Raw genomic sequence first — 14,358 nt, 5'->3', positions numbered from 1 at the left:
TACTCTAATTGTTTGCAATCTAATTTTAAATCCTTAAATTTAATTTATGTTTCAGTGACACAAGTTCGATTTATGTAGATTGTCAAACATCTAATTGCTTTAAAAGTTTTTAAAAAATTCAATTTAGAAAAGATTATACGCTTTAATGAAATCGTAGACTTATATTTTTACATTCTTTTTAATTTCTTTTTCATCCGAAATGCTTTGACGTTTTGACGAGACTGAATCGAGCCGTCGTCGCCGTGGCAAGTCACGAAAATCGGCTCGAACCTCGATAACGTGCTCGAAAACGGACCGTGACTCATCGAGTTGCGACGCGACGTGAGAACGAATCACTCTCTCGGCGTGACGCCGAGATTCATTGCGCCGCGGCGCGATGCTAGCCTTCGCGGGAGAATTACGTGCAACGACGGCGCCGTAAGCATTGCTCGTGTTTCGCGATTGCGAAATCGGTTTGCGAATTTTTCATTCGCCCGCGTTATCTCGAGTCGCGAATCCGGAAGCTTCTCTCGTCATCAGAAACGAAATGTTCGCAAGAGAGACGGATGTTCGCGGTGGGGATCCGGGCTTGGCATGGCGGCAGCGGGCAAAATGGCGGCCCGGTTGAAGACACGTGAGTGATCTTGAAATGTCGGCGATTTCAAGAAGCGTCAGCGATTATTCGCGATTTTCGAGCCGATTATTCTATAAATCTTGTGCCCAACTGTTTCGTTACATTATAATTTCAATAATTATTGCATAAAACTAAAAATTGTTCAATAGATATTATTTAATAAACCCGGTCTGTGAAAGAAAATGCACAGAGCCGAAAGGGCGATGTAATTTTGAATAATATCGTCAAGATATCGAAGTTTTGAAGTAAAAATATCTTATGCCGTAAGATTTTGTCACATTTGAAATGAATTCACAAACAAAAAAAATTATAGAAAATTTATATTACTTTCTATAAATAATATTACTTTTTTTAATACTAAATTATTTGTTTTTAATCTTTTACGTGTTTTAAGAGTTTTTTTAACAAGTTGTAAAATATTTATTACAAGTATACCAAATGTATTTAGATATATCTTGCAACGAAATATAGTTTTTGAGTGAATTATGTGACGACTTAAATGATAGCAAAATATCGAATAATATTGCAAAATTCTTGATTTTTTCTTCTAAATTACAGACAGAATTCGAAGCAAATTTTGCGACTCTTTTTTTGATTGGCGTATACATGTTGCAAACACGTACGTGCATGTTTTTACAACGTGCATCGACCGGTCGGAGGGTTTAAAGAAAACTGGTACGCGACCGTTAGCGTGCGAAGTTCTATCGATTTTTATTTCAAAGTTCCAGACGCTTCTCGAAGTCTCGAAACTTCCGAATTGTTAGTAAGCTGGCATTTTTAAGTAGTAATAATTTAACAGTTTCAAGAATATAAAGAGACTACTTATTTTACTACGAAATTTTAAAGAAATCTACTTGATAACAAAATTTTATATCGTCAAATATTTACTCTTTTTTTCCAAAAGAAAGTTGTTAAAGGTGTTAAAAATGCCCAATATTTAACATAACGGATAATAAATTTAAATTTATAATAAAAATATGGCAAAATTTGGACTCTATATATTTAATATTACAATAATGAACTTGTAAATATTCAAAATTTGCACAATAGAAAAATCGAATTACATCGTAAAAATGATATGCGTATAGTAATGAATATGCTTGCTCATCTATTAGATCAAATGGGAGATAATAGCGACAACGTTACTTAACTACGTTTATCTCCGATTAATTTAATAGCGGTCATAATCTATACACATGTGATTTAATCCGCGATGTACATATGTATAATAAAATAAAATCGCAATCTTACAATAGCGGCGAATTTCTCCAGACGCCGTTCGACCGGAACTGGTCGCTTCATTCTTGGGTAACTCTCTAGTAACCCGTTGTCGGACGCGCGGGGAAGGGTAACGATATTATGTGCTTAAGGGAGAATGCGAAAGGGGTGTGTCCGAGAGCGGTGGACGTCGGAAACTGTAATGGAACTTGATGGATGCTTTCGCGGAAAAGTCGATGCGGCTAAAGTAAATTAGCACCCGGCGGAGGGACTAAAATTGTAATATGCCATCGAACAGGCCGCCCTATCGCCTCTAACGACTCTATCGCGATTTCTTCGATCAGGCAAACGTTTCATTATCGTATTTAAGTCACTAGATTTGAGCGAAATGTAACGCGGAATACGCAAGATGCTTGACAAGTACCGAATGTCTTTTCGACTACAAACTGACAATTTTCTTAGACAAGTAAAATTTTTTCTACTAGCAAATATAGTTGATTTTGTCTCTTATGATTGTCTTTAAGCAGCAATTATTGTCAGCATTTTAGTTTTAACACTTTAAAAATTATTAAAAATATTACAGTAACACAATCTGATGCAAATCTCAAAATCATAGATTTTGATATTTGTTACTAGTTTTCGATTTTAAATGTTGAATATATTTTTAATAAAATGTAAAATTAAGTTTCTGCCAAAAGAGAAACCTGTATTAAAACTTACTAAAACTGTTTTCTATTTTTTAGATTTAAATTGTCAAAATTTAATTGCTAATATTGAATTATCTTGTAGTGCTCCAATATTGAAACAACCATTTTACTTGGTGCGCACTCTATATTTGCGGTTGAAAAGATATTTGGTACTTCGGAACATCCGGTGTAAAAGTGCGACACGCTTTAAGATATAAAATACGTAATATATTGTCACATTTATTGCATTGGACGCAAGATTTTAAGCATTTTTATGCGCAAGATTTGTCGGGACGAAATAAGCTCTACCTTTTACGCCTTACATCTGCGGTTTGCGTTTCCACGCACATTGTATTATGGAATACGTCAATTTGATAATAACGAGCTGAACGATTCCAAAAATCATTTAGTCGCTGTTACTAACGAGAATCTCGATGCCAATCGTTTAATTGCATTGGCATCGTGCGAGCCAGCGATCGACCAAGCGTAGCGCGTGTTCGAATAAGCGGAGATCGCATTTGGCTCTCATTACTAATACCACAATTATCTCGACGCAGTTGATTCGTAATGTGCATTCCAATCATGATTATTGTCCTGTCATTTTCCACGTGCGTGTGTAGGCTTAGGGTGATTGCCCTGCGAATAAAACATTGGACTCGGAAAAGGATTGCGATTCCGGTAGATTTTATTTTTGCTCTCAGAATTTTTACTTGATATTTTATTATTTAATTATTAGCAAATTTTAGAATTAGTGTTTGCAAAAATATGAGTTTTATTATCCGAAATATTATTGAAAGCGATATTATTTTTATGACTCCAGATTTTATCATTAAAAACGCATAATTATTTTCTCATAGATGTCATTTTTTAGAATGCAATATTACTTTCTCTATTTTTTATTTTCTTTTTTTCCATTTCGGTTTTCCCGAAACTTATATCGCCGTAATCGATAACTACATTGCAGAATAATATTTTATATTATAAAAATATCAATACTTCATCAATATTTCTTATTAAACGGATTAATATTCTTTCAAATACCATAAATTCATCGGAGCGATCAAGAAATTCTGACGATTATGCGAGGGGCGGGCAAGAAGGGAGAGGGTTTGTTTTGATGCGTGACTCCCGCATAGGGCACGCGTGGCTTGCACTCTCGCGCTTCGTGCCAGGCACGCAATCGTGCGTACGTACTACGTACGTGTGCGCAAAATACGCGGCCCACCTGCGTATGTACTCTATACGAAAGATAGAGTACCGATAGCCCCACGTCCACGTTCTGGCCAGTCGTGATTTAGGGGTCGCTATGGCGCCGCGATTCAGAAACAAGGGTTCGTCGACCCAGCCCCTCCTCCCCAAATGCATAGTAATCATTCAACTTAATGAACATTTTTTCCTTGCATTTCTTTCTCTGAAATTTTTAAAGAATTTTGTGTCGCAACTCCATAGGGAAAATAGCTGTTTGATTGAACAAAATTAACAAAGGTTAAAATCGATATGAAGCGCGTAAATTACCTACATGTTGATGCATCAGTAAATTTTGTCGCTATAGTTGTAGTTGTAGCGTGATTGTTGGATTATGTATTTATTGCGTTAACTGTGTAATTTGTTCGAATGACTTTGTGTCTATTTGAATGTCTATTTTATTCGTCGTTTTTGTTCATCCAAAGTGTTGTACTTTAATGCATATTTTAAGTGCAATCGATGAATTATTTCTTAATTAGTTCGAGAAAAAAAAAGAAGTTTTAGTATAATTAAAACAAATTTGCGCGACTGGGTAAATCATGAGTCATTAATCAAACATTTTTACCGCATATTTTCACCGTTTCGTTATTCACAAATGATGCAGCATTGATTCATATCGCACACACATTTTGCCGTTTTAAAAATATTTTAAAAGTATTTATATGTTATTTACGAATGATATATCACCATGTTTCATATCTTGATATGTTAAAAAATTTTTTATCCAATCGATAAACCGAACTTGCCTTTAGATATGGAATACATTTATACAGTTTTCACTGGCTGCTTCTTTTTATTATTAGGTCTTTATAAAATTATAAAATCTTTCAAGAATTAGAAAGATATTTGAAAAATGAGAAATTGAAATTGATCTCTAGTTTAACTTACTTAGCATAATGAAAGGGGTATTAAAATTTTTCGATCTTAAATTTTTCAGTTAATTTCGTGCAGTTTAAATTTTGGAGAAAGTTTCCGTGAAAAATTATTCGCGCCTGCTCGTAATATCGTTACGTTATCAGCCATCATTCGGCGTTATCGAGCAACGATGGAACGAGCGATGGCGGCGCCATAAACTCGGCTGAGAAATTGTACGATTCTACGAAGTCTGGCCAAAAATAGGCAACCGAGATCACGAGGGCTCGTTTCCTGCTCGCTTTCTGCTTTCCACCGTTGCTCGGTCGTCGTCATTCTCCATGTTTTTGCTACCAAAGATACCATCGATAGGGATGCCGATACGATTATCGTATCGGCATAACAAAGTTCCTCCAGAAATACCCGAAAGATCGCACGCGACGAGCAATCAAAAATTTTATGTTAAAAGGGAAATATGAATAAAGCGATAGTTTGTGAAAGAAACGTATTTGAAAAACGGAAGGAAAATTACAAAACATACGCTTGTTTTAAAAAGTGGCATAAGTTCAATTTCGAGATATTTACATATTTCTAATCTAATAAATTTGAAATGTGGAGTTAAACTGCGAAATATTGATTTGAAGAAATTTTATTTCTATTAACTTTGTCTTTATTAACATCTTGCTTTAGGTAAACATGATTTGCATACAATACGTTGTACGTTTTATAGCGGTATTATATTTCTGCGCAACACTACGGTAATTAGATTGTTGGAATACAATCGGTGATTAAGCGACTTCAGTAATAATCACGAAGTTATAAACCATCTCTATAAATGTATGCATACAAATTATTCTAATTTCAGCCTGATCTTTATGGATGATCTTTTTTATCTTATTTTGGTATTTGGGGCGTCTTATACTAGCGCAGCGTATTAATGGCGACCGCGCGACTCTATGCTGTACGGCCTTTGCTCCTTTCTCTCGCAATGTTTCAATATCGTAAACTATAAAATTACATGCAAATAATAAAATAAAATACTTCTAAATTGCTAATATTTTTATAAATAAATAATTATTAAAATATAATAATTAAACTAAAAATAAATATAATTGGGAGACACATAGCATTGTGCGGCTACAATTAGCTTGAAATATGATCAATATAATTTAAAAATATTTAAAATTTATAGTTTATGTTATTCTTAAAATTAGCTTATCACTATTGTGAACAATTCCGTGAATGATAGATCTCATAATAGATATAGATATTGCTAACAGCTACATTTTGTCATCATTCAGGAATGCAATTGCTCCAAAAAATGTTGATAATTAATACAAAATAATTTAGCAACAATTAAAGTTGGTTCTTATATTTATAATAAATTTTTTACTAATTTTATTGTAAGAAAAAGAGAAAATTTGATATGAAGCTATACTAGTAAGGAAGCGAGTTATCGGCGCGTCACTCGTGCTTTGAAATGGAAACAAACTTTCACAGTGGAAGCAACAAGTAATTACTTTAAAGAAATTGAATTATCCAAACGCACGGCACAATGCCTGGGCCGCCACCCCCTTAAAGCGCACTCGCGCCTCTTCGTGTAATCGAATTTTCAGCAGTCTCCGGCGCCTAATCGAGAAACACACGTCCGAAACGTACATTCGCGAATGGGGATGGAAAAGCGCGAAGAGGCGGAAAACCCTCTTTGTCTCTCACGCATCATTCGATTTTTGGCGCAGGCGATTTGGCAAAATGTTTCGCGGTTTTATTCGTCAAATGCGTATATTTAGAGCATTGTTCTTCAATTTTTTTCGAGTGATATAAAACATTCTCTTAAATCTTAAAATTTGTTCGCGCTTTTTTTTAAAGAAAGTAATCGTTAATGGTATCAGAAATTCTGCAAATACACTTTTGTTTTATTATATTCTTTCACATTTTTGCTTCTTTAGAAATATAAAAGTATAAATTTTCACGAAAGTTTAAATATGTTAAATATCTTTCACCGTTCGCGTGTATTCTATCGCTCGATGGCTGCGACAGTTTTCCAGATGCGAGACTCTTTATGCGCCATGTTCGCCCGCCACTTTCTCCACCTTTCACCCCCATGCGTAAAGAGAACCTAACCTAACCCTCGCTACCCACCCTTTGAACTCTTAAGGGTGCACTCGACGCTCGGAAAGATGCTCCCGAACGCTCAATGAGGCCAATACCGCGAGAGTGCGGCTCTTAACGAGGTTACGGGATACGACTCTCTCTGTCGTTCCCTCTGCCTCTCATCGCGCTTCTGACCCCCCTTGGTTCCGGTACGGTATGGGCCCGACGGCCGCTTCTCTGGGCGGGAGGAAGGTTGGAGGAGTCGGAGGGTGGTTGATTTGGGCGCGAAATTGCCCGACAAAATCAAATTTCATTTCGCCGGAGGCGTGTCTGGACAATCGAGCAGCCAAGTGGCCAGCGGCCAATCTGACTATCTCGTCAACCAATTTTGCCGGTGATTACTTTACTCGCTGCTCTCTCGTCCGCCCCCGGGGGCGCACGCAGCGCCGAGCGTCGTCGTCGAGCAGTAGGTGTTTTCCTCGCGTTCTTAACTCCGCGTTCTTAACGCCGCGCGGCACGCCGGCGCGCGAGCGGACCCGAGAAATCCGCTTCGAGAAAAGATCCTCCTACGCGCGCTCGCGTCAAACGATTAACCCCACAGTGCTTGCGTCAACGATGGAACATCCACTGTTATTGGAGATGTAATTTTTCCCCCTAAATATCTTACAAAAGCGTTATTCTAGTATATCTAGTATACGTTATTTATAGGCGTCGGAAAATATTCTCTATTCTCATCCTGCGTTGTAATCATCGCGAAGTATGCGTTGCAAGAATCAATTTTTTTAGGAAGATAGCATAAGCTTTTAGCATATGTTTTTTGCCATTTATCCGATTAGATTACGATGTTAATTATTTGCACAAACACTAAAAAAGAAATAGAAATATATGTTTATATATACAACTCGTGAGTTTAAATTTTTTTATCAAGAAAATCATTATTTGCTACAAAAAGGCATTTAATGTAGACTCAAGTCAACAGTTACAGATAGATGAAAGTTACATATTCTTAGATTTGTCCCAGTTTTATCGACTAATAAATTTTTTTCGCTGAGATTAATGAACTAGAAATCAACTAAAAATCGATGAGCAAACGGAAAGTAAAATGTCAATTATAGATCTGAAGAAATAGCTTTATTATTACTTTTTATTAACATATTTTCTTACAAATATAATGTTTAACGGCGGCTTCCATACAATAAAACATATAGCTACACATTGCTAAAAATTAATTCAACTTATTTCTATGATATTTTAAAACTTTTTTGATTCCCTCCGTTTTATTTGGTTTCCACGAGTTTTTAGATTTGTAGCACTTCTGAAAAAAAAGCGTAAATATTTTTTTAAAAACGGCGCGTTGTACGCGACGATATATGTACGTGCGAATGTTGATCGCCGTGGCTTCCCACGCGATGGACCACGAAAGCTCGGCTAATCGGCGGAAAAATCTCGAGATCTATGAAAAAGCGACGAGAGGAGAATACGCGCACACACGGCCGCTTGCTTGCGGCCGTGTTTGCGTGCGCGTCCGTTCGTGCCCGCACAGGGATCACTCTAGTGGATTGCGCCGCGCGAGCGAGCGTGTAGTAGGAACAGGGAGAAAAAGGCCCGAAGATCGGGTCCAAGTTTATAAGGGTTCCTGGAAGGGCGGCGACCTCCCTCAGTCCCCTTTCATCCGGACCGCGGCCTTCTCCGACTCCCTCCCCGCGATTCCTCTCGTTTATTCTCTTTCTTCCTTTGCTGCTTCTCGGATCTCGCGTCTTCGCTTTTCTCTTTCTCTCGCCTTCTCGTCTCGTCTCTCCCTTCGTTTTAGAACGTCGTCATCCCTCGTCTTCCTTTCCTTGAAAAGAGAGAAAACTCTACAAGCTTATTAGGATAAAAAATACGTTTAAAAAAAAGATACAAAGTGAAATTTAATTTTGCATGAACTGTTTCTCTTCCACTTTTATTATTTTTTTACGCAAAAGCGTTAAGTGACTTTGGAGCGCTAAAATTGTATCGCAAATATTAATGAAATAAAATGTAAGTAAAAAAAAAATTTTTTTTTTTAAATTGTATTAAAAAATTATATATATATATATATATATATATATATATATACATAAAGTATTCAATTAATATTGTGTGAGACACGCGGCATATTGAAATTTTAAATAACACTTTTTGCTTAATAAATATTTCACTATTGTGTTTCTTATGACATTGTTGTTGTTTTTGTTCTAGGTAAGTCTCAACATGCGTAATTTATCTGCGGCTGTACGCCTCGCAACACGCGGTGAGTTCTGCAACCAATGTTATCTTATTTATGCATGAGTTTTAAAACTTCTCTCTAACGGTACATTTCCGATTTGTTTTCCTATTGCAAAACGCGCGTGCACAACGCCGACGCTCCGATCAACCGCATCGATCCGACGCGGTTTACATTTATCCCTATCTGTCGCGTATGAAGATTTAGATAATTATTTTTCAACATTTGTTACGCGGCAACTTGGTGATAAGGTGCAAATTGGATTATTTGTCGGGAAAGAGGGTTAAACGGTTTAAACGTGATTCGAGGTTCGCGAATGCTATTTGTCCGCCGATCATCACTCGGTTATCGTACCGTGCGGACAACGAGAAGGGCTTCTACGTTCATTGACGTCTTCCGACGTGTCACGTCCGCACGAGAAGACGAAGCATTCAGACATTCGCGGGAGAGAAGAGCGACCGAAACGATCCTCTTCGGCGCGGTGCGCGTCGAATAAGGAAGCGGGCACCGTACGCAGATCTCGTTCTCGGCGGAGAGGCCTACGACGCAGTTGCGCGTACCTACCGCGGGAGCAACTGCGTCGTTCGAATAAGTATAAGAGGAAGCGGGAGAGACGGGGCGGGGTGTGCGGGAGGGCGGAGTAGGCCGAGAGGGAAGAGGAGCGGGATGGGCGCGAGGGGAGCGAGACGAAACGAGTCGCGCGCGTCTGTGAAAGTTACGGGCCGGTCACGTGGTCTTTACGTTCGTTCTCGCTCGCGTATCTCCTTGTGAACACAGACGCACACATTCGCCCGCATCCTCGTACGTATGCGTGTATCTGCCCCACGCGCGTCATTGGTGGCGAAGGAGGCGAGAGAGACGGAGAGAGAGAGAGAGAGAGAGAGAGAGAGAGAGAGAGAGAGAGAGAGAGAGAGAGAGAGAGAGAATGAGTGAGCCAAGTTGAACGTGAAGGAGCAAGGGGGGTGGTATGCGGGAAACGTTTTCCTCGGTTCCCACGGCGCGCACGACGCCTCTCTCACTCTTTCCTTACTTGCCCTCTCTCGCTGTTTCTCGCGCCGCCGCGCCGTACATACTCGCGCGTACGCGTGTGTGTATATATATATGCGTCCGTATATACGCACGCTATATGTCCCTCCACCGAAAGCTCAAGTGTCACGGAGTGGAGAGGGCCACCGTCGCCGATGGACCGCCCGAGACGCTGCGCGCCGTAAGCCTCTCGAGGAGATAGAGACGGCGCGACCTCTGTGTCTTTTCGTATACGACTTACATGCGAGCGAGCGAGGTTGTGCGAGACAAGGAGAAGATTCTTACCGCTTCCTTCTTCCTCCCGCGGTAAACGCGCATCCACCGACGACATATCGGAATCTCTCACATCGCGGACGAGACTGCGTCGCGCGAGGAATGTCCTGTCGAAATATTTTCCTCCTTTCTCATTCGAGAGTGCCGCGCATTGAAAAATCCCGTATCTCCCGATTCTTGGCAGATCAAATTAATTTTAAATCAATAAGATAACATGTAGATATTCTATGATAAGATTAAGGAATTCCTCTATCTTCACACACACACACACACGCGCGCGCGCGCGCGCACACACACACACACCCGAATATCTTAACTAATCGTAAATTATATATTTACTCCAACTTGACGTCACTTACGAGAAACTAAATTACATAGAAGATAAAGAAAGAACCAGTTCTCTGCAGCAATCTTACGAATTGAAAGTGTATTAGCGTCATTTTAATATATCGTAATCATCGTTTATCGGCGTCTCGTGTTTCGATATTAACGCGTGTTTATCTCTCGGGGGAACTATTTACGCTATTAAGGTAATTAGAAAGGCATGCGACGGTGCGTATTCGCGAAAGAACGCGGTCTCGTGCAGAAACCAGCTCTCCCCCGGATCGCGCATTACGCGCACGAAGCAAGTGCGTGCTCCCATCGTCGTCGAGGTACGTGGTTGTGACCCTGCCTTCTGTCAACGCGATCACGAGATCGAGCGACCGAGACGGGTCGCAGTCGCTGCGGACGGCGGACGAAGCCACGTGGTTCGAATACCGGCGTTGCAGTCTCTCCGAGACTGGTTCGCGGCGCGGTATTCGGGATTCGTACTCCTCGACGCGTACAGTATCCGCGATAGGGTCCCGCGCCAGACATTTCCCTTCCCGCTCGCGCCTATCTCCCCCTTCCCCGCCCTCCACGCGCGGCTCATTCGCTCCCTTCCGAAATCACCGCCGTCGCATTGACGGCATTCTCTCACGTACCGGTTGCTCGCGTTACGCTCGTCGTTCTGAGTAACGAGAGAAAGATAAGAGAAAGAGAGAGAGAAGAGAGTGAAAGGAAGAAAAGAATGGAAGACTTGGTTTTCGATAAAAATACCACTTTCCGAGGATTTATCCAATTTTAAGCACAATTCGATCGCGTTCGTTATTCGTTTGACCGAAAGGGGTTGCTGCCATTCCACATAGATTCAACAATTAAGTCGACGAGCAATTAGCAATGAACTACCAATTATACGTCCCAAAAAATATCTATTTAGAAGGCTTTTCTCCAAAACAAAATTCTACACTTTTTAAATTAAAATTCACATATACAATGTTACTATATTTCTGTGCGATGACGTTGCATCGGATTTCATTTCAAGATCTTTTGATCTATATATAAATGTTGTTTCCTCCGGAATATTAGCTGCACCGTTTATCAGCGATGTAAACAAAACTATTGAGTTATTTTTGTCCGAACTTTATTCTATGCAGGTACATCGAAGTATTTTTATTTAAATTTTATATTAACTTTGAGGATTGATTTTATGTATGAAATTAAATGATAGAACATTTTTTCCTGAAATAGAAAAAATTCAGTATTGAGATATCTTCCGCTTCAGTTATTTGAAGCTATAATAAGTTCACCCACCTGTAATCCGCTCACGCCGAGAGAAAACATCGCCAGCGAAACGATTGATCCCGGAGATCCCAGCGACTACTTACGCAGAAATTCCAACAGTCTAGCGCGTGTTTTGACCTCGCGGTGTCTCCAAGACTTCCAAAAGGAAGCAGTCTCAGGGACGCGGTACTCCGCGGTGGAATTTCGAAGAACGGAGCGAGAACGCGGGAGAGAGAGAGAGAGAGAGAGAGAGAGAGAGAGAGAGGAGCGGAGAGGAGAGGAGAGGAGAGGAGAGACCAGCGTGACTGGCGCGGCGCGAGAAAAAGAGAAGGAAGCGCTAGATGGAGAGAAACGTCCGATGGGCGGTGTGGCGGTGTGGTGGTGATGATGGTGGGGTGGCTGTCGTTTGTTTCCTGGTGTTCTTGCTGCATAGTCGGATGCTCTCTCGAGTGTACCTACCTACCTACCTACTCGCTCCCTCGTAACGAAAGGGCAGCACACCTTGGCTGGCCATTGGCTCTTCCCTCCGTCCTCGTCCTTCCCTTTCACGGGAGAAGGCCCCTCTCTCGCTCTCTTTGCGCTCTCTCCCCCTCCCCCTCCCCCCTCTCTCTCTCTCTCGTTTTCTTTCTTTCTCTCATCGGCGGGGTTCTCCGGTGTTCCACATAAATACACAAATACCCTGGCATAGGCCGGGACCGGCGCGCGTATATACCGGGACCACGGCCGCATTCCACGACACCCGCCCCCTTTTTCCCCCCCTTTCCCCTCGCGCCGCACTACCGGCCTCTCCTTGCCGCGTCTCTTTCGCTCGTTCACCCTACCCTCCTGTATCACCACCGACACTACCGCGCGCGGCGGGCAAGGCCCATCTTCGGGACTCTTTACCTCTTGCGGGGCCTCCAAAGATCCCTCTGCCGTGCCCACCCCCTCTTCCCGCGCCGTCCCCCGCGGTCCCGCGCGTCCCACTTCGATCGGGCGGGCAAGCCTCCGTTTCCCTTTCCCCATCGGGACTCCCTCGCCCTTCGTGCACGGCGCCACCGGATGCTTTCGTAGATCGTTCGTCCCTTTTTCACCCGGGGCCCCCGTTGATGGCCTCTTCCTCGTTCTCCCTCGCGATCTCCTTCTCTTCGCATTCTATGTCCCTGGCTTCCTCCTCGTTCCGTGCTCCAGCTTCGACTTTGATATTTCTCTTCATTCGATTATCCTTCTCCATTCCGTTCTGCTGCATCCTTTCTCTCCCCGTCGTTTTATATCGTTAGGCACTTTTATTTCTCTTTATTTATCTTTACTTCTCTTTCTCCCCTTCGTTCTGCATCCTCCTGTATCCGCGCCTTCACGTTCCGTATTATATCCTTCATTATCTTTCCTTTTCTTCGGCCTTCTTGTTGTCTGTCGCTGCTATTTCTTCTTCTCGTTCTACATCTCTTTTTCGTCTTCATTTCACATCTTCGCGTTCTTCTCAATTACTTCGTTTTCTTCGGTCTCGTCCTTTTACCCACTGGACTCGCTTCAATGTGCGTACATGGAGGCCTCTATACGCAGAGCGAGCGAGAATATTTTGTTTACCTCTCTCGGTTCTTTGAATTCTACTGACCGCTTTCCCGCCCATTTTCTCTCCCTCTCTTCGCTCTCTAAGAAACCACGAACTTTTTGAAATCTACAATGAAAGTCGATAGTTCGCCCGAATTGCTTTCGCTATTTTCGGCTTGTGCTATTTTTCTTTTTATTTTTTCTTTGTTTAGTCTGCAGATGTTTTTAAAAGTGGGATAAAAAATTCAATTTGGGACAACTTTGATCATTGTTTTTTTTTATTGCGCGTTAAAAGAATTGAAATTTTTTAAAAATTTATAGTGGAAGAAGAAAAATTATTTACCTAAAACATTACATTTGTCGATTTTTCTTATAAATAATTTCTTTTTGGAAAAATATCAAAAGTGGTCCATATAATCGGAAAAAATTCTTATTCTTTTATTGGAAAATGTATTTGTACAGCGGTATATCATAATTCTGAAAAACAATTGAAATTGTAGGTAAAAGATATACCGCTCCATCTTTCTTCTTCACGTACCTAATCGCTCCATAATCGCGCGACACAGAGAAGGTCCTTTCGTTTTATCAGACTCGACTGCTAAGCGCTTTTATCTCCGTTCTCACGCCTGGTTTTTGAAAAAGGAAATATTACGTTTCGGTCGACGTTTATGTCGTTCGGGCGCCGCGCTAGTAACACATACGATTAGCGACTGCACTCATAAATACACAGACATATTTTTAAGCGCGTGTATGTTCACGTTTCCGTAAGAGTATGCAGTTATTCCCAGCATTCCGGGTTTCGGCACAACACACCGCGAAGGGAGAGGAGGACGAAAGAGCGGATAAAAGGGAGACGGAGCGAGGGCCCCCCCGAAGGAGATATATAGCATCGAGCAACGAATGAGATCCTTCCGAGAATCGGGCCACCGATACAGTGCCCGAAACGCGCGCGCGCGAGGGGTGAGAACTACCCTGGTCAGTTTTCTGGTGCG

At 41.3% G+C, this 14,358-nt stretch overlaps 1 protein-coding gene and 1 long non-coding RNA gene across 8 annotated transcripts in view; one reads left to right on the top strand and one right to left on the bottom strand.

Annotated features, from left to right (window-relative positions):
- Positions 1–14,358, top strand: part of LOC105675445 (serine/threonine-protein phosphatase 4 regulatory subunit 1) — a 123,387-nt gene that overhangs the window by 50,667 nt on the left and 58,362 nt on the right. The window lies entirely within an intron of this gene.
- Positions 7,825–9,732, bottom strand: LOC137000043 (uncharacterized). The gene is made up of 2 exons (XR_010890352.1): positions 9,308–9,732; positions 7,825–8,545 (listed from the first exon to the last, which is right to left on the bottom strand). It is a non-coding gene; the product is annotated as an uncharacterized lncRNA (long non-coding RNA).

Source organism: Linepithema humile, chromosome 5, assembly GCF_040581485.1.
Source record: "Linepithema humile isolate Giens D197 chromosome 5, Lhum_UNIL_v1.0, whole genome shotgun sequence".
In the NCBI taxonomy this organism is placed as follows: Eukaryota; Metazoa; Arthropoda; class Insecta; order Hymenoptera; family Formicidae; genus Linepithema; species Linepithema humile.
This window is presented reverse-complemented; position numbering and strand designations above follow the sequence as displayed.